Source organism: Helicoverpa armigera, chromosome 23 (assembly GCF_030705265.1).
Source record: "Helicoverpa armigera isolate CAAS_96S chromosome 23, ASM3070526v1, whole genome shotgun sequence".
Taxonomy (NCBI): domain Eukaryota; kingdom Metazoa; phylum Arthropoda; class Insecta; order Lepidoptera; family Noctuidae; genus Helicoverpa; species Helicoverpa armigera.
In genome coordinates this window covers 8,380,395-8,405,859 of record NC_087142.1, presented here as the reverse complement: position 1 = coordinate 8,405,859, position 25,465 = coordinate 8,380,395, and the positions used below count along the sequence as shown (strand labels likewise).

Genomic DNA, 25,465 nt, shown 5'->3' with positions numbered 1-25,465 from the left:
CGAAACAATAAGGGAGTACTAAAAATACTTACTTATATTTTTCATTAAGAAACTCAGTGTCACCCTTAGTTTATAATCCGCTGATGTAACCTCGGTGACAAATGTTGCTAATAAGAAACCTGTCGCGTTGGGATTAGCTCGTGTTATTTGATGTTATTATTGTCAAACTTAAGTGTTGTATGTAAGTTTATCGATATCGATACCACAGTTTCTCTCAAACATGTCTTCATTAAGTACCTAAAGCATCCCTTCGAACAATTTAGGCCTTGTCAGCACTAAAATATAGCCTTAATGGTGAATAGCCTGTCGTATGCATTTTTTAATAGGTTGTTTTTATTAATTTTATCATTTGAATCAGTTTGATAACTTGTGTTCGATAATTCAGCACTTTTTGTGGAGGACAATCACGGATTGTCCTGTTTCAAATATTTCGACAATCACGAACCTAAAAAACGATAAACATAATGTACTGTCCCAACACTATTTCATAATTTAACTTTACCATCACCACAATATTTCGTAAGCGGATTAGTGTTTAAAATCAAAATGGCGTCGACTCATTGTAATTAAAATGTGTCATAATATTAGGGGTGGCTTTGAAAATGAGAATTATAAATAAAACTTATAAGAGCTCCAGATTATTTTGTATTAGGTAATTTATTTTTATGAATAGGTGTTAAGGAATTTTTGGTGTTATTAAAATTTTAATTATGTATTTTAATCTCTAGGGAGTTCTTGTATGGCAAAAGAGCTATTAGGTAACATTTATACTGACATGATACACAGGTGGTATAGAAAACAGTTTGTAAGGAAAATAAAGCAGAAAATTATGCAGAATAAGTTTCGAATATCCAAGAGACTGTAAGCGTTACCTATTGTGTAAGATTAAGCGCTATGTAATTGTTGTTCTGCATTTAGAATCACAATAGTGGTTCCTAATTTAGTGCCTGCCATTACCATGCTACCACTGGTTTTCCATCATCATATTCACCAAATGACTTCAATCTCATTTTCGGACATCTCCCATAGACAACACTGAGTTATCATGACGTCACAATACACTATACCAACCATAAGAGTAATTAAAGGGACAGCTTTAATTTGCAAAGAGCGAATATAATCCTAATTCGTTATGCTACTACCAAAACAGGGATCCTAACCCTTCAGTATAACTTCTGGTCATTCATACCTTCAGTAACCCCTTTCAAATTAAAACCACGATAACTTTAACTTGCTATGCAATTATTAACCTTATGTTTAAGATGTTAGAGTGCACTAAGGTAGTAAATAGTAAGTTGTAGTTTAGCCAACAAATAGACATGAGTAATAGCGCTTATGATTGAGACGCGTCATCGGATATTCGCATTTTGAAAGAAAGTGCACTCTAGTTCAAGGTATGAAGGTTTATTTTTGAAAATATTGTAAGCACAGGATGATTTTACTGGCGAAATATATTATAGCAAAATACTGTCCGCATTTAAGTTAAAGCTTAACACAGTATGAATTAAACTAAGAATGTGATTGGTGTTTGCTCTCTACCACGATATTCTGAGTAAATGATACTTTAAGGAGTGTGGATTAGCGTCCAGTTGATGGGACAGGGTCTGCCTAGTCCCTCAGAAAAAGGTTCTACGTGTATAAAGAAGAAACATTTTTGAGAATCTGAGTCGAGCTTACATAGATAAACTTATAGAATTGCTTTAGATCCTGTTCATCTAGTTACTACTGGTCGTGGAAATCCTCTGAATGAAACCTACTTTCTCATAAATATTAATAACAACACAACAAACGTAAGTGCACCCTTTGATTGAGTCGAGTCCGTAACAAATCTGAGTCGTTTCAAGTAACGATCACATTCATATTGGTCAGTTTGACAAACCGCCCGGTTTCTTAGAGTTATGACTCGTGACTCGCAGTTTGGGTAAGAATTAAGAGATGATATTATTTTGCCTTGCTTACTACTTATACTCTTAATAGTAGCTAAACCTTCGTAGGGAAACATCACTTAGGTATTACTAAGTATAAATGCGAAAGAAGCTCTAAAAATCTGTGTGTCGTACCCGAGTTCATACAACAACATAAGCGTCAGTTTTCTGAAATCAACTTTTTACAATGAATTATCGAAGTTAACAGTTTTTTAAGGAAAACAGACGTTTATTTGTTCGGCGAGAATTTATTTAAATGTTTAGTCACAAATAATTAGGGTCTGAGAAAGCTTCTCTTGGTCCAAGAAGACGCTACCACAGCAGAATCCGAAATAAAAACAGAAATTAATGATTAAAAACATCTTCCACGTATGTAATCTTTTAATCCTTGTTAATGATGTCCGTCAAATAACCCTTTTCAACTGATTGAGCTCGGAAGGAACAAAAACTGGTTCATTTTCAATACACTAGCGACCCTTGTCCGCTGAACACAACGGGTTAAGCAATGAAAAAATGAAATCAAGTGGACATTGGACGAAGTTAGACTGGGAAAATTTTGGACTTGGAGGATTTTTTAAACCTTTATATTTCTTGCTATAATATCTGTAATATCTGTTAGGTTATATGTATTAGTACGTAATGGTTAAGCTGATCAGATACAATTGAGATTTGGAGATGAAGATTGGAAAGATAAAAGCGGGTTAACAATTTTCAGTGGTTTTGCGAATTTAAATGACTTACTAAGATAGGTCTTGAAAAAAATGGCATAATTGAATTTTGCGCATGACTTAATTGTGAAAGTAAAATAACAAACTTTTTTCCTGCGTAACTTCGTACCTACTATGTTTTAAAAGGAAAAGAAACTGAAGGTTTATAGACACAGGTCAGTACCACGTGTACTTATCCAGGCAATACTAGATCATATCGTCTGTATCTTAGTAAGCTATTCACTCTACTTAGAACCTACCTACATCCTACCCATACATCATTTGCTCACCATCCGATCATTTGCGTAATACCCTAAGCTCAAACTATCAGCGACCACCGTCCAAGCTTGACCATTAATCAGCACCACTTAGCCGACTTTGCATAAAATGATTAATGCACACATGATGTTGCCGAATGAACATCATTCTGTTTGCTTTGGCCTGATAAATTGTAAAGCCTATGTAGCGTAAAACTGTCGGGTTTGATTTTTATTGTGTTTTGGGAAAAGGGTTTACTGAATTACAGGCCTATGCTTACAATCATATAATGTACTTAATGTATTTATGTCATGTAAAATGTATAATACACAACATAACCATGATTAGGTTTTTTTATAGCCGAAATAATGCGTCATACATTCTTGGTTCTTGCGTTATACAGCGTAATATCAGAGAAATACCTAAGAAAGTTTCAATAAGATCTCCTAAAAATAATTAACCGAGATACAATGGCAAAGTCGGGGAAATTCATAAAACAAAACCCAAAGAAGAAAGATGAGTCCGTCGAACAAAGCGCTAAACACCACATAAGCACATACGACAAAAACAAAAAAAACTCGAATGACAAATACAAACTCGAACGAAACTCGCACGGAAACAGTAAATCTAACTAAAGCCTCATCTCCTAAATAATAGATGGCGTAAAAAACGTACAGAAATTACGGAGACACATCATTACTCATTTTCAGCTCGGATAATGTTCGAAATACAAATGTATCGGTTTCGAAAATGAAGATTGGAGGGCTATGCGTCTTTTGTTTTTTTTCGCATTTCCACTCATATAGGTTGTTCGTACCTTTTCCGTTTTCATGACAAATACCTTTAAAGATTTATGTGAGCTATAAATAATAGGTTTTTAAAACATTCCGCTTTGTTTAGTTATGAGATATTTATGAGGAGGTAACTTGCTATAAATTGCGTTCTAAATCTGTACAGTATTTTGGTAATGAAAGGAATTTTATGTTTGTTTTTGACTGTACTGTACGATTGACAATTTGCTTTGGTTAGGTCATAAAGTAAAATTCATTTACCGAGTGACAGAAGCAGAAATATTAAAAATGTTACACTTATACGACCAAACGAACGAACTTGTGTATGATTAATTTCTGAAGAAAAAACAAAGCAGCAATAACTTTAAATACCTCAGCAACTAAAGATGCCTAGTTACTTTACCATCCTTCTCACTTTCCTAAACCAAAACATAGACAAAAAATCAACAACAAACAGCCACAGAAAATCTGCAATCCGCAAATGAACTAAACAGATGACATTCGTTTTTCTCGCATCCGTTGCTTCGTATTCAAATTTGACAATGACAAATCCTCGGCCATTTCCGTCTGCGGTCGGAGCGACTCGGATATTCATATCATTTATATTCATTCGAGATTAGGTCGGCCTTTGTTCGAAGTATAAGTGACAAGTCAGCAATGATAGTAGGGGTGAGATTTAAAAATGGAATGTCGTTGATTGGGTTGGCGAAATTAGATGAAATATTTTTTTTCAACTTTAAAGGTTTTTTTTATTTTATTTATTTTATTGCGAAATGTATTAAAAAAAAATCTTTAAAGATTGGTTGTTGATTAATAACGTCATGCTTTCAGTTCCTACTCTGAGATTATTTAATTTAGTTTGTATGTTTATGATCGGAACGTCTTGCATCGAAAGCGATACAAATAAATCGGAGATGTAACGTATTTATATGGTTTTTGTAACTAGTTCCAACTTAAACTAGCTCCTTTGGAACTCATAGGCTCTTACTACAAATAATGTTGACCAATGGTTCATGGATCAAACAACTGTTGGTGAAACGTTTCAGTTTCTTCAAGCAGTGCTGTGGTTAGGCGTCCATTTGGCGTTTAGTGATCTGACTGTTGCCTACCATAGGTATAATAAATATTTCACCTGTTTCTAAGGCTTGCTGGCTTCTTTAAGGAAAACTGATTCCCATATTTAAGAGGAAAACAGGAAAATCTTACGAACACTTGCCTTAACATGTTAAGTGACCCGTTATAAACTCGCCCTCGCCCGTATGTAAATGTTATCGTCAATTTATAGCTATATTCGCATTCTCCTAAGTGATTTTCGAGATTTCCTTTTCGAAATATGCTCGAAAATTCTCCTTTTATTGTAGTGTGATGACCAGTTTAGAAAGACCGCTATGGTTAAGGACTTTGGTTGAAGTTTTTGGAGTATGGAAGGTCAGGGAAACTGGTAAGGGTTATGACTCGTGTTTATGTTTTCGTAAATTCCTAGCAATTTAAGGATATGGAAATTTGGAGTTAAAGAGAGTTGTATAAATGTGGAATGGGGTTATTTAGAACTGAAAATCTTGGCTGGCTATAATTATTATTAATTCCATAGGATTTTTCCTAGGCTATTTTATTTGTGTTCCTGTATGCGACCATAACATTAAAAAGAAAATGTTATTTGGAAGGAAAATATCCGTAAAGTTTATTACTCAATCAATAAATCTGAAACAAAAACTTTTAAAGTTATTAAACTCAAAACACGGAATAAGCGCAATAATATGGATGTTAATGTGTTTTGGAAAATCTACGTTTTCTCTTAGCACTTGATACTTTAGATTGTTGACGATGAACTCTTATGGAGGATACGGCAGTTTCAGTAATCAAAATAAGATACTGGTTACAACATTTTCTATAAGGTATTCTGCAGTCAAAACTATTATTTCTTATTACTGTAAATTAATTGTCCTAGGCAAACGAATTATTATTTGGCATAACACTTGTCTTTTCTTCTATATGCTACGTAATTGAATCTTACATCGTCTTAGCCGTGGTCTTACATTACATACTTACTTGTAATTACCTACTTAAATATAATTACATTTTCTTAAGAAACAAGGTTTAACCAGTTTCTTAGCATTTCTCCTAAATTCAAATTTAGAATACACTCTCACGCATGCTTGGCTATCCCTTTTGATGCTAGTAACATCCTACGTTTGTTAAAACCCTTTGAAATTCACGTAAAGTCCTTAAAACCAAGATTGCGCGTAGGTGCCCGCTTTTTTGCAAAAAAGTGTATTATTTGGTATTTAAAAAGTAAGTTTTAATAATATTCAAAGGGATATCTATGTGATAACAATTCAATTAAAATGATGCAATATAACATCTCCACTTCCCATTCTAACATCCAAACACCCCGTAAATAAATTCTTCCCAAACCAGTGAGAGGTCCACTGGAGCATAACTAAGAGCATTGTAAATTCTCACACAGGCGCCGTCAGTACATTGTGAGAGCGAAGATATATAGTGGATACGGTTCCCGGGACACAAGAGTTTGCAATATTGTAAAGTAGTCTATGTCTTTAAACTTTCAAAAATGTTTAGAAGAAAAAAAACATGTAGGTACAATCTCAATTAATAAGCTGAAAGATAAGATGAATAGCAGGTATTCTATATTGATGACATCGTTACCGGGAGGTTAAAAGCATGAAAAAATTCTAGTTACTAGTTAGTAGGTATAAAAATCTAATATTTTTTCTTAAAATTAATGTTAACAAACGTGAATGATTGAGTGCCAAGTGCCCAAGACCACAAAATACATAGGTACAGAAGTCAATCTGATGTATGTACTTCACTTTTCATGCCTAAACTCGGCCGTCGCGCTAGGGTTGTCAACTGTTTTATGCGCATAAAACTAACGTGGTAGTGGTACTCGTATCTAATTATTTGATGTATTGTTGAGAATAAAACAGGAAAAATGAAATATAAACCAATAATAATAAAATATTTAATGTGGCATACAAGAGGTTAATAAACACTTTCAACGGAAATTCGTTTGAACGAGATACCGTTTTTCAGAAACCGCCATTTATAATTTTGTTATTCATACATATATACTTACCCTACTCTTTACTTGTGAAAAAAATATTTTTGTATGTAATGGGTTGGTACAGTCCCTGATCTAAGCTTGCTTCTAGCTACAGAAAACTTGATGTGCGAGTTTTATTTCGTCTACCTTACAACATAGTCTCGCCATGATCACAAAAATTATCAACTCCTACTAGCAATAATCTTTGAGGGTAGGTAGGCAGGTTCGCCTGGGTCGACACTAGCAAAACTTATTACGGCATTGGGCCAGAGGCCGCCGCCCGCGCCGGGGCGCTTACCTACCCACCTAACTGTACCTACCTACTGCGTTTATTAAACGAACCATCGAAATATGAGAAAATAAGTAGGTACATACTATAGGTAATACGGCAGGCTAAAAAACGACAATTCACTGTTTATTGTTGTATAAAACAACCGTCAACTTGTTCAATTATAATACGAATTTTGTTGCTCCATTATTAATTTTTCTTTTGTTATTAAAATTAAAAATATTACAGTCAAATTACAGTTAGGTAGGTATCACAAAGCGTGCACATTTATCTACCTTTGTGTGACGCGCTTATCTCAAGAAAGCGGCAGCCGCGCTCGCACTGTTTTGAGTTGTTTTGAGACAGCGCGTCTGTGAACACGCACACATAGACACCTTTGTCTGCGTGACTCGAACGCGCTTTGTATGTAGATTGACTTCTGTACCTATGTATTTTGTGCCAAGACATAGATAGAGCGAAGTGCAGAAGAAAAATTAGGAAAGCTGACCACATCACCACATAGGATACATAGCAGAAGGAGAGAATGTAAACAAATGTATGTATTAGTTCTCAAAGTGCAAAAAGCTAACGTCACGCGGTATTCCCAGGCGGTCACCCATCCAAGTACTAACCGCGCCCGATGTTGCTTAACTTCGGTGATCGGACGAGAACCGGTGCTTTCAACATGGTATGGACGTTGGCGATTGAGAAGCTCAAATCGTCGTATTCGATCAGTATTTCTTGGCAATTTGCCATTGGCTAGAAATAGACGCCCTCGCGTGCCTGGAACGTTGTACAGTCAACGTCAGGTCAGTGGTAACAGTTTTATAGGAAAATCGTACTTATTACTATTGAGTTAAGGTGCATGACAGTTACCACTGACGTGCGGTCTACCGTACTTTCTGGGTGGACAAAGGTGCAATGAAAACAGTCTTAATCATTGTGGTCTAAATAGGTTCAATCTATAAATTCTTCATAGTATACCTATTAACAGGTATAACTTTCTTGTCCCATGAGTCATATTTGATACATACCATTGTTTTGTTTTTTACTATACAATAAAAGAGTACATGGACGATAAGTCAATAAAAAAATAATAAGTAAGTACATACAGACTCTCACGCACACACACATACACAACAAACACACACACACACACACACACACAAGATAAGAATATAACATGTAAATATATTTCAGTTTTATTTTTATTTAGTAATAAGTATAGATTTAATAAAATTAAACTAGATAATAATTATAAGTACTGCAAACCTCTCTTACCTCTTTATGCTGTGCCCTACCGGGTCCATATTGTTTCTAATATATTGTTTAAACTTTATAAAAATACCACCTGTATTACATATGGAACGCAAATAAAGATTTGAATTTGAATTTGAATTTGTGTCTGCATAGTGGTCAGTGAGTCGTGGTGGCCTAGTGGGTAAAGAACCAACCTCTCGAGTATGAGGGCGTGGGTTCGATTCCAGGTCAGGCAGGTACCAATGCAACTTTTCTAAGTTTGTATGTACTTTCTAAGTATATCTTGGACACCAACGGCTGATAAAAAGGTGAAGGAAAACATCTTGAGGAAACCTGGACTATATAGTCTGAAATCACCAACCTGCATTGAGCAAGCGTGGTGATTAATGCTCAATCCTTCTCCGTGTGAGAGGAGGCCTGTGCCCAGCAGTGGGACGGTAAAAAAGGCTGTAACTGTAACTGTAACTGTAGTGGTCAGTGAAGTAGTTAAACAACACAAAATTTCAGCAGAAAACTATATTGAAACCGAACGTTTTCTCGTGAACTAGGAAGAGATAAAATCATACACATTGAAAAAACATCATGAAAGATAGAATAGTTTGTTGGCAAAAAGCTAACGTCACGCGGTATTCCCAGGCGGTCACCCATCCAAGTACTAACCGCGCCCGATGTTGCTTAACTTCGGTGATCGGACGAGAACCGGTGCTTTCAACATGGTATGGACGTTGGCAATAGTAGAGCTAAAATTTCGCTATTCAATCAGTTTATCTTGGCAGCTTGCCAGTATCTAGGAAAAGATTCTTATGCGCCCGCCCGTGACGACATGCTATCTGAAGGAACAAAAGCGCAATAAAACAATTAAGTAAGTATTCTTGGGATGGTGTTTAAACTAGTACATTTTTTTAACATTGAACAGCAACAATCCATGTCAAACCCCTTTTTTTGGATAAATAAAGTTTATTGGATATCGAATTTTGCTCCAAATGTAAAATATGATAACGTCATACACATAAGAAAAGGGCGTTAAAAAAATATAATAAGTAGTGTTTTTATTCAACAAAAAGCTAACGTCACGCGGTATTCCCAGGCGGTCACCCATCCAAGTACTAACCGCGCCCGATGTTGCTTAACTTCGGTGATCGGACGAGAACCGGTGCTTTCAACATGGTATGGACGTTGGCGATAGACCAGCTCAAATTATTTCACAGTATCAATTCATCCAAGAAATAGTTTCATGTTTACGCTGCCAACTTAGCATGATATATTATGAAGATATGTATTTACGATATTTGTAAAAATACTGACGTAAAAAATGGTAACGGGGTTGACTAAGAGTAATTTGTTTTGTTATAAGACAGCTTGATCTATTCACAATCAAATTGTCCTTTAAACTTCTTTAATAGTTTACAAGGTCTTACAGGGTTACTGGCTTAAGGTCAGATAAAGAGTCGCTACATGTAATACGGTACGGTAAGGTACATACTCTTAGGCTGTGGCTCCACTAAGGCGGAGACGAACGGAGATGAGAGGAGCAGAGCTGTAGAAAGAGGTACGTGACTCAACTGAGGCGGAAACGAGCGGAGCCCTTGACTATTTCCATCGGCGTTAGCAGAGCGGAGACGAGATGTGGATTTCATGTAATGTGATTGGTCGATCCCCACACGTCTCCTCTCCGCTCCGCTCGTCTCCACCTCAGTAGAGCTGCAGCCTTACACTGAAAGCCAGCCCCAACACAGTTACGAAAGGGCAGATTATCTCTATGGAAACCATATCCAGCAATTACAGATTCCCATACAATAAACAACAATGAGACCAAATGCCATTTAGCCATACAGTCAAATAAATTCGCATTCTCTCAACGCTCGCGGTTTCATCGATTTTAATCACGCTGAGTGACTAAGTATTTATCACCTAAGCCCACCAATTTTCGACTAGGTGGTAGGGGTGCTAGGAATTTACAAAAAGGTCCTAAAATGTATTTAATTTACAAGAAGGTATGCATATAGTGGATGAACTTGTTTTTGATTGACGTGGAAGGAAGTTATGTAACTGATTTGATTTATTTAATTATTTTCTCTGAAACTTATGGTGCCACCAGGCAGATCTAAAATAAATCAATAATTCAGGCTATCAAAATATCTTTACCCTTATAACCATGTTACGAAAAAGTACTCGGGAATTGAAATAAATGTTTTTAGGGTGATTATAACATGGGATCTGTTTACAAGTTTGGGTAAAGCCTTCGCTTGTGGTTTCCACATTAGTTTAGTATAAAAAGTCTAACTCTGCACAATCCCAGTTTAGAATCGTAGGCAACCCTGCTACCCGCGAATATGCAAATTCGATTGGTTATTTGGACCAAAATTTTGATTCCCCGTGGCTGCAATTTGAGTGATATTAGATTAAGTTTAACGTGATATGACCGTGTTAGCTTAATGTATTGGGATTCCACGCTAATGCCAATTATGACGATGCACTTTGAGAATTTGAAACGTCCATTTTGCTTTGTTTAGAAAATGTAGTTTTGAAGTCGAACAAAAAAATATTTTCAGTTTTTTTTTTAATGCTTTGACAAGTGTTGCCCAAGAAGGCACACACTTTGAAACACTTTATTTGCTTGCTTATAAATTAATAAACATACCTCACTCATAATGCTTCAGCCCTAAACTGACAAAATCATCTGTTGGAATTAATTTAAATATGTACCTTCAAACAGTTTATGTTAAACAGTTACAGGCAATTAAGAAAACTAACGCACCCTGACATGACGCTTGAGGCTCTATTTCCCAACAAAAGGACCCAAAAAATCAATCGAAAATACATGTGTTAGTAACTAATTACACCTTTTGTCGCCACCGAAGCGTCCCGTCCGCAGATGTCACGTCTAATTAGTAGTGTTGTGTGCGCCTGACGTTAGCACGTGGCCGCGCATTCCGATTAAATTGACGCCGATGTGCGCTGCCCTTAATGTATTTAATTAGTGCAATATACGCGTGTAATTAGTTGATGTGTGGTTCGGATTAGGTGTGTTGGGAGTATTTTAAAATTAAAGTAGAAACAAGGTGGTTTTTAACCCGTTGAATGTCGTAGCGCAGATATACGCGAGATACAATTGACTTTCTATTGTTTTATAATTAGCTACGTACAGTCAAATGTTAAATTATTATCTACTAGCTTTTGCCTGCGGCTTCGCTCCCGTCAACTGACTTCTCTACTTTACCCTATTTTTTTTTCATATGAACCTTCTCCTGACAATAACAAACACAACAAAAAAAGAATTAGCCAAATTGTTGTCCAGGCGTTGTTGAGTTATGCGCTTACCAACACATTTTGCGATTCATTTTTATATTATAGATGTGTTCTTGCCTCCAACATCCATCTGAAATTTGACAGGCATCTTCACCGCTAATGTCTAATGTTGATAAATTATATTATTTTCTTGTCTATCCAAAAGACGGACCACCAGTCTTACCAAGATGCATAGAATATCCGAGTTTAGAACATCCGATAGACACTGGTCTAAAACAGTGATACTCAGCTGTACCCAGTTAGACTAGCTCCCGACCCCACAACACAGCTACCCAAAGGCTAGGCAGACCTACCTACAATTTCAGTGAGCCTACAAATGCGTTAGATAATGACACAGTCGGCTCCACAGTGTGACGTATTAGCTAATGGGATCAAAACTAATAGTACGTCGATACAGTACCTACCGTATGACGACAGCTGCCATCGAACGTGGTCAGCGAAATTTAATTAAACTAGGAATTAGTCCAGTTAGGCAGCTAATGCTTTTTGGTGAAATTGTTTAGGCGATGTGTGAATATATTTTTGGGATAATAGATGTATTTAAACTGGTAAATTAAAATATGTTAATCGTTAAACTCATTTATTAAAATTTTATTTATTTTTATCGCAAAAGTGACCCACCATCAGAACGAAAATCGTTCTGCAAAGTTAAATAAATTACGTTAAATATAGGTTTATTATAACCACTACAGATTTAGATAGTTTAGCCAGCAAAAACATCTCAAAAAGTAAACTAGAATGAATTTGTAAAGAATTTAGATAGCCATAGTGTCCTAAATCTAACACATGGCAGCCTGATTTCATCCCAAAAAGCCAGCCACAAAAATCATCCCTAACCTAATTCTTATTTATAGACAACACCAACAGTATTCACCCAAATAGAAATAGAAATAAAAATAGAATAGACAAAACTGGCCCCCAAACCGATTACGTTCGACGCAATTAATCCCCGAAATCCTATAAAAGCAGATTACCGAAGGTCCACTTGGACAAATTGTGTATTAATATTTTATGTAGTTCGCACCGGCGAAGCTATAAACCTGTCATCGAAAGACAAACGGCTTGCACTTCTTATGGCTGATTTAGGGCGGGATTATGGGATCCCATACATATGTAGGAGTGAGGTTTGGAGGCTGAGTTTTGTTGCGTTGGTGATAGTGATGTCATAGAGTGGACTAGGGAATTTTGTAATGTTGGTCACTTCAGAAGTCATGTCCTGATAAAGCTCTAAAGCGGAATAAGAATATTTCTATAAGAATCCCGGAAATAATGAAGCTTGATTTGAGAATGAAATTGGATTTTTTCTTTTATAAGTAGCTTCTATTCTATTCTATTAGTAATGAAGTAAAAATACAACTTACACACTACCACTTAATAAGTTTCGATACATGAATTTGGGTCTTATATAACACATTTACGTATAAGCAATAGCTTGATTAGCCTATGGCTTTTAAATGTAAAATCCTTAAAATCACGCTATTCTAAATGTTTTTCTAATCTAAGCCTGAGTTACTGAAAAGCGACCAAAATTCCAGTCTATACACAAATTCTCCACCATTACACGACGACAATACATTTAGGCACACGAGACGGGACATAGGACAGTACCCAGGCATTTAATTAGACCAATCGCCTCAGGCAACACGGACGCACCCTGTATACCATTGTGATTGATATATGAGGATACCGTTAGAAATTCTCCCATGTAAGTCCATCTATTGGATTTGAAGTGTAATTGCTAGGACTGTAGCGATATGGACAATGGCGAAATAGGGCAATTAGTGGTGGGGTGCTTTGTAGTAAGTACATGTAGATTAATGATTGGAGCTATGAGGAAACTTGAAGTTAACTATAGCAATAAAGCATGATGAAACAGAAGAAGTATATATTTTGGTAATGTAGTAGCTAGCTCAAATACAAAAAATGAAATAAGGATGTGAGCATTGAGGTAAAAATTCTGTGGCTGATAGTAAACGCACTAAAACTATAAATAGATGCTGACCTACTAAGCATTGCAAAAGAAAATACACATGTAAATGAAACACCTCAAAACAGTAATACTATAATTCATAACAATACAAATGATGTAACACATAACACCATTACTAATTAACCAGCTAACATAATTAATCTCGAACCACTTACGATAAACAGTGCAGATAACCAATCTCTGATTACAGGACAGACACTGACTACTAATAGAAATGCCTGCAGGGTACTCAAAACAGTAAATCCAGGCCTCATTACAAGCAATCGGAGGTACTATAATAACGCACTTGCAGATAATGATGTAATCGCACGATTCCCTTGCAACCTCACTTGCGTTGCTAATTTATGGAACTAAATTATCGACGGTGGATAAGCACTGTTCAATGTGCCTATACATGGAAAACAAAATGATTAGCGGAGATGCCATAACTGAAAAACTCCTTAAGGAAGTAGAGCGCCAAAATGCTGGTATGCGGGCAACGAGGAACGTTACTATTACCGCCCTCATACGTCTTCTCTGAACTCGCCAATTTTTTGCAATACCATTAATCGTTGACAGATGTCCCAAAGAACCAGAACTATTATTTGATTCACTCGTAACTGATCCTTTCAGTCATCCTCATTGCACGTATTTGACCTAGATGAAGCTCTTGTTGATGAAACACTTGACCTACCTGCACTATTAAATCTCTGCTCATCTTTTCTGACTCCGTGGGCCTGCACTAAATACCTTTGCATCGTAATAGTTGCCTGGGTTTTGAGGGTTGGGTTACGTTTCTGTCGATGTAGCATTGGTACAGGTAAATTTCATATCTTCGTTATAATATTCATTCTATTTACTTATATCAATATTCAAAAGGTCATAGCAGATTGATCAATTTAAATAATTTCATTTACGGAAAATCTCAAATCATCTACAACAACAAATCCCACGAAGTTTATGTGCTGCAGTATTGAAAAAACGATTTCCTAAAATGTGCCACGTAAACACAGAAACATCGACATCTTCAAAGGCCAACCCTTACGTACGATAACACGCATATCCACCTATCAGATGTCACCATCTCATATACGGAAACCACATTCTGTTCCTACTCTGACTATAATATTCCAGTTCATTCCCCTTACATCTGGTTTGAACCGGTACAAAACCAGTTTCACCTGGCCCTTTACACTTCAACTGTCTAGTGCAAAATATTAGAATGCCAGAGTTCTGGATAAATTGGTCTGTGGGTCCCCTAAAGCTAAATGGACAATAGTGACCGCTGAATTTCAGAAAGGCCAAAGGCCTCTAAAGGCCGTCTTTGTTTTGCACGTATAGACAGCTAAAGCGGCTTTATTATACACATGGAATGAATTACTAGGAAACGGAATGGCGAAGGAATTTAGCCTTTGTTTCTAGGATCAGATTTGATTAAAGCGGTTGAGTCAGGTTTGCGTTGTGTTTGAAAATTGGTTCTGAGTACTCGAGATTAAATTCTAATCTAATGTTTGTTTATTGTGTAGGATTACTGGAATTCGTGTGAAGTTCCATTGTCCATTTTCACGAAGTTAAAAATTAAGATTGGGCTCTGAGAAAACAATTTGCAGACCTACCTAACTTTCTTACCATAAATAAGTATAGTTCATTTATATATTTCAAAATACATAAAATAATAAAGGTAATTGCTTCGCAATAAAATCGAATTAAGAACGAAAAAGAAATGAACCGACCCCAAAAAATTTTAAACCAAATCTTAAAAATAAGAATTCAAGAACTTTGCAAATCAAAATTTATCGCTGGCCAAACAAAACAATTAGGAGGGAAGTTACCCAACTCTGGGAGACTACAACTAGTACATTTGCATCGGATCGCAGTTAACGAAGCCATTATTGAAATTTTATGTGAGTTTGATTATTATTCAGAAGACCGCTATTAGGACTGGACACGGGATTAGGGCAATGCTGTTAGAGGATGGAAATAGCTTCCTAAGGTTTTAATAGATTGTTTGATAGTAGGGGCAATGTATGATGTGTGAAATTGTAACTTTAAAATTCCTCAACAGATTGAGCATTTTCATAAAAAGTGACAGTTTAATCTTGATGAATGTCAAAACAAAGAAAGTAAAAGACACAATTTTTACGTCCGTTTTTAATTAATTTATAATGTTTTTATTTACAAATAACTTTTTACAATAACTTAATAATAAATATATATACAACACACAACTAACTTATTACCTAATATATACACTTACTATAAATAAAAATATTTAAAAAATTGCATCAAAAAACTCCTCATCGCTGCCCACCGGGAGTGTACCCAAGAGGCTGGCAGCATTGCCACGTTGGATGGCAATGCTTACTTTTTGGCCAAAATAAAAACCAGCCCTTGGGTCACCTGAAGTGTCAGCAAGTCGCTTAGCGATATCCTTATATAGGAGATGAGCACTTGGACCCCACGGCCCGAGGGTTTCAACCCCAAACGGCTCAAAGGTATAGTTACCCACCAGGGTACTATATTTGCGCCGTTTGAGGTCCTCTGCAGCCGCAGCAGCGGAACCAGCACATCGCGCCGAGCTAGGAAGGTGAGATGGTGCAAGAGTATCGACGCAGGTCGCGTCCCATACTAAAGACCTACCCATCTTCCACGGGAACAACGACATACCGTCTGGTCTCTTGCCATCGTCGCGTGCCAGACCATTGGGTTCTAATATGGCTGGAACGCCGACGGCAACAAGAGCGCGACGGATTATGTCATTGATATTCGCATGCCGTGCAAAACGGCCGGCGCTGCGGCTACATGACAAGCCGTGGTGTCCAAGGCTGCTGACAGCTTCACCACATGGGCAGCGGTGAGGAGAGCAGCACGGAGCACCCAAACGCAAGCAAACAGCAAGCCGGAAAGTGGTGTCGTCAAACAAGGTGCCTATGTTTGACGACGGAAGTGTCAGAAGCCATAAACCCGACTCCCATTCGCCCACAGCCAGAAGGCGCGCTCGCTCTGCAGAAGAAATTGACGTATTAATCAGATTATTCCGTGTAGCTCTGCAGAGCGGCTCATCCCACTGTCTCTGAGAGGATGGGTTGACGGGTAGATCAATATTCGGGCAGGTGATTTTCCAAGCCTCTACAGCCTCAGCCAGGCATGGTACCTCGCAATTGACCAGTGTGGAAGGGAGAATTTTCCTGGTCAATTTCTCAGTACCACGGACGGAGGATATAAAGGCCGGTAAACTTATACTAGAAATTTTGCGGACGCCAAGCCCTCCCATGCGAATGGGAAGAGTAGCCTGAACCCAGGCTCGGTCGTCTAGGGCCACATTTAAAATTGATGATAATGTGTGTCTGATAATTTTGTCAAGTTGTTCCAAAAGGTTTGTGTGCTTCCATAGAGTGGAAGCGCGCAAATAGTATGTTAATTTTGGGCCAAAACAACAATATCTAATGATTGTAATGGCTGAGTGCATGTTAATTTGGAGCAGCCTTTCCGAAATATGATTGAAATTTTGTATTTTGTCCTGAATAAAATTCGAAAATGAATTTTCATATATTGGGGAACCAAGGAGACAAAGAGAGTCCTTATCAATTAATTTAATATCCGGGGCTATTGCATTGAATTTTGAAAGTGTGTCTTGTCTGTCCGTATTGTCCGGTACAAAAAGTTCGCATTTGGAGTAATTTAAATTTAGACCTATTTCTTGAAATTTGTTTTGGAGAAAAGAAAAATCACCAAGTACTGTATCTACTTTGCCCCCCAAGGTTCCGTCATCAAGGTACCAAACGTTAAATTCCGAATTTAGCTGCCGAATTATTGGGTTTATGGCTAAACTGAAAATCACAGGCCCGAGTGGGTCACCCTGCTGACAGCCAACAGAAGATTCCAGAAGGTTGTCCTGATATAGTAATTTAGATGGATGTCTGTAGCATTGCCAAATAAAACTGTAAATTTGGGGTAACTCTTTTTTCGTTTCTGCCAGCAAGGTGTCCCTATTGACTGAATTAAAGGCATTCTTTATGTCAACCTTCATTATGACCTCTCCTTTGCCACAATTTAAATAGGTCGATAACGCGTGCACGGCAGCCTCGCAGCCCCCTCTTGAGCCGTAACCCAGCTGAAGGGGCTGAAATTTTTCCGAAACACCCTCACTACAAAATTTACAGCAAATCTTGGCTACCGTGCGACGGTAAGTAGTCCCTACGGCAATTGGACGAATGCCGCCATCCCTCTTGCGTAGGGCGCAGAGGTTCGCTCCATACAAGACGTCGATGACGGCCTCGTCCACCTTGCCGGCGAGCATAAGGTTGACCAGGGCTGTAAGCTCCTTCAAAAGTGACTCACCAGCTTCCCCGGCGCTTGGGCAGGTAAGGTCCTTAAGGTGTTGCGGACTCAAGCCGTCGAGGCCGCCTGCGGAACCGCTCCTGAAGGAGCCTATTGCCGTGCTCAATTGTCGACCTGTAATAATGAGGGTATGGGTGTCCGGGTCAGGGGGGTCAGGAAAAGAAAGGTCATCGGATGGGGCAGGGTGTTTGCTCTCCAAAGCGGAAAGTGTTTCTGGAGAACAAGGTGCCACCACATCACTGCTGAAAAGAATCCTCGCTGCACCACTTATGTCACCTTCACTTAACTTGGATTCTACCAGGTGGGGGATGCTCCTCGAATAGGTAGAGCCTGTTGTCGGTGATTTAGTGTCGAAATCTCTGGCCGAAACATTACAATTATCTTTAATTTGGGTCGTTAAGGACTTTTTGGCTGCCAAATTTTTTTGAATATGTAAGATTCTATAAGGGAAGGTGAGTAAGTTCTCCCAAGCACGTTGCGAGTTCTCCCGTGCAGCCAGGCGGACACAACCTGCCAAATGTTGAGCTACTAAAGCCCTGGCGCCTCGGGGAACCCGCTTTAGGATTGGAATTGTGTTTTTGAATTTTGAAAGTCTTTTCCAAAACGGTTCCAAAGGTGTGTCGGTATCTGGGTTTGTCGGGGTTAGTGTGGGAGGAACTGCACTTTGGGATTTATGTGTCTTCCCAATGTGCACGTTCAAACCCCGCTTACCTTTAAAAAAACGTGCTTGGGGGCACAGCGGGCATCTCAGGGCATCCAGAGATGTTGAAGATTGACAAGCACTTACACTCCCATCACCATTACTATACATCTGGGTGCCTCGCTACTTATTTGTATACACTTATAACTATTAATTTTCCACAAAAGAATATTTACAATAATAAAAGTAACAAATCAAAATAGCACTCAAAAACACAAATAATCAAAATGTCAATTTGACGCAGTCGCGCTGGTTTCGGCACATTTCGGCGCGGGACTCACTGGCCAGCCCCGGCCGGCCGGTGCCGCGCCCCGGCTTCTCAGGCGGTAGCCTGCGTTTTATATAGAAGGTCCGATGCTTATGATTCTGAGGCTGTTCAAATCGGACACGTATGCATTCAGTACCACGGAGACTCGGCCGTGCAGCAGTTCTACTGCGGCGCCAGCGTGTTCGTGACAGGCGGCTACGGATTCCTCGGCAAGTAGCTAGTGGAGGAACTCTTCAGGATACTATTTCTCAATTTAATAAAAATTCTTCCCTTACAAATGACAGCTAATGTCAGGTAAGTTCAATTAATTTATTGATATGCACTCTGAACACGGAAAAATGCGCATTATATATCTGGCGAAATCAGTTACTTTAAATTACAAACTTATGCGATATTCTCGCAAAGCCTTATCCATAGGCTACCAAAAAGCTCCTTCCACACAACCATACCCCAACCTTGAGTGAACAGACATCGGTGAGTTATGTAATGGAAACCTGTTAATTGCTTTCAAAGTGCCAACGTACATAATTCATACAATCACTAACTTATGTGGCGTGCAGTACGTGTAGGCTTCCGTTCTAGTGTATATTATATGCATCGATGGCTTCATTTGCATGTTATACGCAAGGGGTAACACACGGTGTTAGGATTTTTGGAGATAATTTTATGCAAACATGGTATGTAGCTGATACAACATACATATTTAAAATGCCGTTACTAGCATTCGTACAAAATGCGCAATAAAATTTGGTAGTTTGGTTTAGTTATCATCGTCCATATACATACATATATTGTGGTTTAGTTAATATCGTCGATGCTGTTAAACAGTAAATGTGATATCAATTATGTCACCCTGCATAATCAAATGAAAACTCCATGTAATATAAAACAGGCTTAATGTGAAAATAGAGCTTCCCATGCCCAGTTTTCAATGGACACCGCGTTATCATTTCCATAACAAAATTGAAAACCAGCCCACAGAGCCGAAGCCTTTTAACAGAAATTAAAATTGTATTTGCATCCATAATGAGCCTTATTTGTGAAACCCAAATAATTTGTTCAATTAATGAGTTCAAATGGAGTTCAGATTTCATTTTAATTGGCGGATTACCCTGACATCTGACGCGATGTTTTTTAGCAATTCAAAACAGGGGATTTTCGCGTCATCCTTGACGGAAACGTAGAGATAAGGCGAACGTAATTGCACTCGTTTTTTAACTGTTTTATCTGATTCTTCCTTACCGTCGCAATTCAGCTTCAATCTGAAGCATGTTGGTGTGGTCACTCAATTTTCTACTCTAATCTTTTAGTGCTTAGGTTCCAAGTTCTTTGCCAAATGAGGGTTCTCCAGCATTTTGCCACAGCGTCTGCGGGCATCTATCAGGATGGACAAGCGTTTTGTTGAATCGTGAATTGGACGTTGGTCCGAGAGTTTTAAATCTGAACGATTTACGCGAAAATAATAGCCTGAAAGCAATCCCGTTGGACGAATGAGCTTTTTTGTTGGATTCGATGTAGAATTATTTTTGATCGGTTTTAGATGTTTTTATTGGTCTTTTATTTGAGTGAGCTTTTATTGCACTGGATTGGTTTGATTGTCAATTTTTGTTTTCATTTTTATTGTGTCAAAATAAAAATGACACATACGAGATCTGCCAAAAATGCAAGTACATCACAGTCCAGTTACAGGTAATTGAAACTACTATCCATCTAATTTGATTGATACAAATGATCTGATTCCATATAACGCAAAAGCAGTCCATTGAAAAAAGATAATAATGTCGCAATAAATATCAAGTATAATGATTGATGTCACGCCACCATCTTCCCTCAACTCTTGCCCGTTAGCCATTGAACATACAGGGCCACTGACAGAAGATCATTAATCTTGCCATGCATGTAAATTTTGCTCTGATAAATCGTTGGTCAAGCAAAACAGGACCTCGTCCATTATTTTGGGTCTAGGGTCGTTTGTTATTCAGTTTGTTTGTATTGCTACTTTGCTTGCTTTTTATTCATTAGATTAAGTGTGTTTTACAGGATCATTAATTTGGCAATGCTTTGGCGTATCTGCTGTTTTGAATTTATCAACATTAATAGCTTTTCATAAAAAATTTCAAAGCTCAACTTTTTACAAGCATACAGTTACTGTATGCTTGTAAAATGCAATCGATCCTTGCATACTGTATTACAGTATGCAAGGATCGATTGCATATAGGTAGCTAGGTGTTGTGTTATTTGTAATTTAAAAGCTATATTTCACTAGCATTGTCATTGTACGCATTTTAAAGATAACCTCTTCAAAACTATTGTTTATTCGTTAGCTCAAAAGTCATCTTACAGGAAATATTTTAGCTAATTTTTACATGAATAGTGGATACTTTCAAGGTTTTCAACTCAAGGTGGTCCAAAATAAAATCTCACATTCATCTCCACCACCCAACACAGATGTCACACTCCAAAACTATAACACCATATTATCTCCCTTTCCATACAACTACCCATACCATCATCGATACATCGACGTACCCACATCGCCCGAAGCATTTCTCCCCTCGCATTGTCGTAAGGCGCAAGGGTCACTGTACTTTGACACGGCCTGTGTCGCCTCTATATCTCTGGCCCTATAATATTGCACTTGGATAATCCAATTAGTGTCCAATAGTGCAGATATGTTTGCTTTGATGTATTCGAATTCTGATGTTCTATTGCTTCCGTTCGTCATTGTCATGGTTTCCGCCTTTGTGCTTAGTTGCTTAATGGTCATCTTCATCTTTACACCTGAAATCAACAACCAGTATTCGATAAGAAACATTAAGAATGTGTAACTAATAATGAAATTTTAGTGAAGTTTATTTTAAAGACACTATAAAACAAAAATCTTTATGTAGTTACAAATTCTGCAGCTTCCATACCAGTTCTCGTAGGTTCAAAAGTGAAAATAATGAAGACATTAAAAACTAATAAGCAGATAAAATCTTTCTGCAAACATTCTCACGCCTCTAACATTAGCAAATAATTACAACATAACAAACATCTAAATATGACAAACGACTTTAATCCACTCATGTGTGAAGACGCGTGTACTAAACTTAAAGTTTGAACAAAAAAAACGACTGTCAACCATCAATTTTCAACCCTAAAGTAACCAGCCGAAGGTCTTAAATCGTTTGCAGCTGATGAAGTTCTAAATCAAAATAGTTTAAACTGTAGGGCGTGTTGTAGACAAGTCAATGTATGTTAACTTATGTCTAATGGTTTCCATAACACTCAATTGATCACGCATCGTGTCACAAATACATAAATTATTTTTAAAATCATGGGAAATTATGGCACGTGACACTTTGTAGAACTTGAATTTTTCAACGACCGTGAGAGTGTGTAATATTTAAATGATGTGTACTTAGTATTATAATTTGATTTGGAAATCAATGAGATTGTTGATGTGATTATATTGAACTTATGTTGTGTATCGATTGATTGTAATTCCCTTGCGACTGTTTCGGGGCTCGGTTCAGTAATTGATTCTAATGGTAGCTTTATAGATTGTATTACATTAGCGTTTCTACTACATATCTTTAAATATATATCTGGTAAGTTACTTATTCTTATTTTTACACTTACTTTATCAACATCGATGCCTTTTGTTATTTTTCAAACAATAGATTTTGCTAATGAATTGAATGATATACCTACATAGTTTTTTTAAACTCACATACAAAATTATCTCTAACTTTATTTTAAAACATCACTATTATAAAACTATTTATCAATACAACACACCAAAAAACTTTATCCTTCTATGTATCCCTTACCCCCTAATCCCAGTCTTTCACCGTCTATTTGTCTGCTAAAACAATTGAGTGGGATAAGGAAAAACACTAACATCACGTACGTAGCATTTAGCCGGACTATCTCGACACACAAGAATTAGTTCCGACATTGACCGATGGGGGCATGAGATAAAGTAAAATTCTGGTCGGTTAAGTTAGTCGTTCATGTGTTATTCTGTAAGTAGTGTAAGATTTGTTAGTTTGGTTTTAAATTATGGTGATTTACTTCACTTAAGGAGCTCGTTTCTGAACTTTATTTTTATTGGGTTTCTGCTTAGAAATTTTTAATTTGGCTCATTCATGTTTAAACCTAAGTTCAGCTTCTGATGAAATCAATTCATAATTTTAATTTACATACTTATTTGGTAAACCAGAAACTCTTTGATTTGAAGATGGACTTTTGCAAAGCTTTCTAGATTCTTTATTTCTTAAATCGTGCTATCACACTCAAAAGACTTCTCATTAGCACATCTCAATCTTCCATCAACATCATTACTAACCTAATCAGTCTCGCAAACGTTATCTCCTGCATAATCACCTTCTAACCCTTACGAAACATCACGAAGGACTTATCTAGAATGCAAATGATTCGTTACGTCCCGGTCTGAACCGGATCGTACCAGATCGCACCGGATCGCGCTGGATCGCATCGGATCGCAATTAGTGTAAACGGTACGCGCGGCGCCGTTCGTGTAAGCTCACTTGATCCGTGTTTCAGCTTTGCGACAGCTAAATCCGACGTGGATTTTTGATGATGTAGAGAGACTGGAAGAGGTTTGGGTAATTTGTGGAGTTTGTTAGTTAAAGTTAGACTACAATGCCAAAATAGAATAATGCAAATGGTTCCATAATGACAATGATTATAAAATATTGTCTTCAGAGGGCTACCACGCAGCTAAACATCGCTTGACACATAAGGGTTACTGAAGCACGTTTAGCTTTTCTGTGATCATCTTTAATGTTCTCTTGATTTTTCTGTATTGCCAAATTATAAATTGTTCTCCTAGTAACATTCGGATCTCTTGTTTACCCGTCATTAATTATAGTGGCGCTTCCAGTTTTAACCTAAATCAATAGCTCGTATATTGTAATTGTAGCGTATTCGCGCGCATCTATCAAAATTAAATTTTACAGGATTTTGGGCTTTAAATCTTTGCTATAAAGGATTGAAATGTTACACTTTGTTCGTTTAATACCCTGTTCTGTATATTTCCAGTTTTCCACTTTATTGGACTGGACGTTTCCACTGTTTTTACTTTATTTGTATGTCACTGTCGTTGTGTTTTGTTGAGGTTTATTTCATAAATTGTTCGGCTGTTACATTTTGTTTACTGGGATCGTGTTTCTGTTAATTAATTAAAATACGGCAATCTCTCACGGATCTGCAAAATATGTCTTTGTTAGTAATGGAATGTTTTTCTTTTGTTTCAACAAGTTTTATTTATAAAGTTCATGCTGCGTTGATCCCGAATAAAATTTTGATAAGGGCAGGATAATGATGATGACGACAAAAAAGATATCTTATCCACTGACATTTTATACCGCTTTGCTTTCCATAGCATTGCTAGCTTTAGAACAGTTCTTAAAGCAAAAGACAGTTATGATTTCAAGTCATATCTGCAGTATTAAATAAAGTTAAAATCCCACACGAATCAAAAATACAAACAACAAAAAGGAGACTCGTCAAATTGAATAGTCATTGACAAAGATAAAATTGTTGCAAAACTATCATTTTTGACGAATCGCGTACACGCGTCGTTTACGTGACGGATCGCATCCGTCCGCACGACCGAATGTGACTGATAACTTTATATTTTTCTGAATAAAAAAGTGTACAAACGAATTTGAACTCTATTGTGGGGAAATAAGGCTGTTGAAATTTTAATCGATCATTTAGTTTCGGATGAGTGAATGATTATGATGATGTAAAGGAAGATCTTGCATCTTCAAATGAAAATGAAATTGATGTCGTTTGTTATGATATAGATATTTTGCTTTGAGAAGATTTACAAATAAGACGTAGAAACTTCATGTTAGTTACTCAGAGCAGTTGAAATAAGTCCACCACTACTATTGATAGCAGACCACAAAGCAACCACTTAAACTAATGAACCCATTTAACACAGTACCTCAACAATAGCCTGAAAACATACCTCATCATCCCTTCTCAATAATTCACCCACAGAACTATGAAACAGCTTAAATATAACAACTTCAACAAATCTAAGATAAGCATCTTATATCATATTCATCAAAGGCTTTACCCGAATCTGAACAATGGTGCATCTGTTTTGAACTGTCAAACATTTTAGGCAGCAATACGTATGTAAATGTGGAGTACCTTCAAAGTTTATTGTTATGGCGAGATGCTCTTAAACGGCTCTCGATAGGCGTAAGACGTTTGGGACATACTGGTGTAGAAAATGGTGAATATGTATTGGGCGTTTGATGTTTGTTTCAAATTTTGTCAGTTTTAGTATTTATAATTATTGCTGGAGAGTAATTCGCAATACCTTTTTTAGAGGTATGTTCAAGGTCTCTTTAAAAAGTTTCATCTTCAATATTTTCAAAATCAATCATCAAATTATTAGTCATGTAACTTTATTTAAAAATATATGATTTTATTGAGCCGATATTCACTTGAGTCTGTAGTGTTTCAGCTTTTGTTACTTTGATCGGCTAGGTATCAACTTTTTAAATTTTACGTGAATCAATCTGAATAACTGTAGATTTTATTTCAATTCCTTTGAATTCCGATCTGCTACAAAAAAA

At 37.2% G+C, this 25,465-nt stretch overlaps 3 non-coding genes across 3 annotated transcripts; all 3 read right to left on the bottom strand.

Moving 5' to 3' along the window:
- Positions 1-7,596: 7,596 nt before the first annotated feature.
- On the bottom strand, positions 7,597-7,715 carry LOC135118581 (5S ribosomal RNA). Its single transcript, XR_010277672.1, has one exon. It is a non-coding gene; the product is annotated as a 5S ribosomal RNA (ribosomal RNA).
- A 1,169-nt stretch (positions 7,716-8,884) lies between these two features.
- On the bottom strand, positions 8,885-9,003 carry LOC126054064 (5S ribosomal RNA). Its single transcript, XR_007510668.2, has one exon. It is a non-coding gene; the product is annotated as a 5S ribosomal RNA (ribosomal RNA).
- Positions 9,004-9,335: 332 nt separating this feature from the next.
- Positions 9,336-9,454, bottom strand: LOC126054065 (5S ribosomal RNA). Its single transcript, XR_007510669.2, has one exon. It is a non-coding gene; the product is annotated as a 5S ribosomal RNA (ribosomal RNA).
- Positions 9,455-25,465: the final 16,011 nt, after the last annotated feature.